The sequence below is a fragment of the Haliotis asinina genome, chromosome 7, assembly GCF_037392515.1.
Source record: "Haliotis asinina isolate JCU_RB_2024 chromosome 7, JCU_Hal_asi_v2, whole genome shotgun sequence".
Lineage (NCBI taxonomy): Eukaryota > Metazoa > Mollusca > Gastropoda > Lepetellida > Haliotidae > Haliotis > Haliotis asinina.
In genome coordinates, this window is record NC_090286.1 from 26900768 (window position 1) to 26903505 (window position 2738).

Sequence of the window (2738 nt, forward strand, 5' to 3'; positions counted from 1 at the left end):
ACATTTGGTTGTAGCATGTCGGGCAGGAATTCATGGGGTGGAGGATTTCTTTGTTATGACTGGCTTAAGGGTTGTGACCTGCTTTGTTTTGAAGGAATTGCGAGCAGCGTTGATGACTCTGTGTGGGTCGGCTGCAAGTCACTGAAATACACGAGGTGAACGTTACCGCATGTCATTCCCGTGCAGTACAGTATGACACGCATGATTTCCGTGCAGAAGGAAATTTCACGCACGTGCAATCTCGCGTAAATAAACAACACTGGTACAGGTTCGAGATACAAGGTCAAACTCCTACGTGGGTGCCGTTGAACAAAACAACGAAAGACAACGCTTAGTCTATGGAAAGGTATGGGAATTACTGTCATTCTTGTGCAATGAACACTTTGTACAACGGTAATCTGGACTGGGTGAGGCAATGCTGTTTTAAGCCGCCAGCAGCAATATCATCAACAGCCGACGGGGAGAAAAAGCTTCATTGCCGCATGGGTACGATGACAGGAACATATGTGACACAAACAGACATCATGGCGCAAATTATACACCATTGCTTTACATCATAGCAATACAGTTGAAATGACCTATATCAGTAAAGTTAAAATATACATATGATATACAGTCTAGACTTCGCTTGAGGTTACCGGCTCAACATCACAAAAACAATATGAAAAAAAAACCCAAAAAACAAAAACACATCACAACGTAATATGACATTTTCGTAACAATGACACTCCTAGCTTTGACATTACTTGTCCATCGTTTATTATCATACTGACTCTCTCAAGAAAGCGAGACAAACCTTTCCGAACGAACTAAGAAATCATCTTGCTCGCCAAATCGTTGGAGATCACAAAGCTGTAAGAATTCTATAATTAAACAGATTATCCTTCGAGAGTTGTGACACACTTTTTTTGCCGAGACGCGTTGGCGATTGTAGTTGAATTAAAACAGGTACAATCATCAATAATTGAGGTAACGTTCAAAACCCACGTTGACACTGATTCATTTAAGAGTGGAAAAAACAGCTGCATAATTATATCTGGTTAAAAATTAGACTGTAAAACAGCAGTCATGCGTGTTAGTTTTGAAAGGCTCGTCCGCGTGGTGGTTCATTTACTTGAGAAGTCCCTGCCAGTCTCGACTACGCCAAAGACATAGGCTGAAGATATAGTACAAATCCACCAACATAAGCACTATAGAAATCGCTGAGTCTCCAAACTTGTGCCAGGAACTTTTGGTGTAATCCATAGCGCTTCCGATTACGATCCTGGTTTGCTAGAACCATAACCAAAACAATTAACAAAACGCATAAAACACCTACTATATATGCAACCAACAGGTCATGATACAACCACAGGACATTCAAAGCGATGTTCCAAGTCACATGTTCTAACTACGCAATACGATTACCACATAGTCGGGGTTTATTTTGGGCTAATCTTGTTTTCTGACGTGTCTGTGTGTGAGACAAGGTGGTTGTCCTAGTCCACCTTGATCTTGTACAGTGGCAGAAATAAGGCAATTACCCCCGACTAATATTTAAAAACCGTCATAAAAACTAATAGGCGATGAATCACGACAAATTACTGGGGGAGACATGCCTAATAACATATTAGCTGCTATATCATGTTAATTATCCGGGCGCATGACTTTGTCAATCACAAGCATTTAATAAAGCATTATTTCAGACTTTGGTCTGCCAATTGCTGGATTGTATGTCGAACCTTACAGTTCAACCCCTAATAATATCGATTTCAAATGTCACCGTCTTTCGCCTAAATGCCAGATACTGCCTCGCCGGTCAGGTCGATTTAATCAAAAATCCTTTTTTATCTGTAGTTGTGATATAATGTAATTCACAGGATTTCAATAAAACACGACTTACAAATGGCAAAGCTTTGACTGGTTTGAAATATTTGTTTATTCTAAGTTTGTTTGAAAACTAACCGATTCTCAAGGTCAAGGTCACAAATGGCGGCAGTGCTATCCGATATCATCGTGACAAGGTGCAGTATAAGGTCCGGTTTGCACATTTCTAATGCAACCCGTTATTTCCATTGTTCGCATGCATGTGTTAATCGCATGCCCTTTTCAATGTGCATGTCCATTGCATTTTGTTGAATACACGGCTTCCGTGTTATTACATAATAAACATAACGCAGAGAGGACGTTGGATATCGAATGAGGCAGCTGAATTTCTTAGTGACCTTGTGACCTCCAGGTGGCGGTTGTTCTACTTAAACCCGTATTCCTGTATCACGTGAATATTGTTCTAATCAGCTTTATGTGAAGACATAATCGAATCAGGGCTTCAGCACACTGGTGGCTTGCCTTCTCATGATCGGTTCGCATTGACTGAAGGCAAAGTTAGTGAATAAAGATTAGACCGCCTTTAGTAACAGTATATTACGGAGGAGGGGCACAAGAAATGGGCTCAACACATTGTACGGAAGTGGGCAATCGAACTGCGACTTTCGGCATAACGAGCGAACGCTTTAACCAGTATCCTACCTCATCGCCCCGCTGACGAAGGCATGAACTCATACTATTAGCTATTTAACGCATTGTCGTCATTGATTATAGTTTTATGGGGGTTTCTATGATGATGATGATGAAGAAGATGATGATGATGATAGCCATCACACAGTGTACACATGTGTGAGATGAACCTGCTGCTTTGACGAGATGGGGTGGCCTAGTGGTTAAAGCGTTCGCTCGTCACGACATAGGCCCGCGTTCGA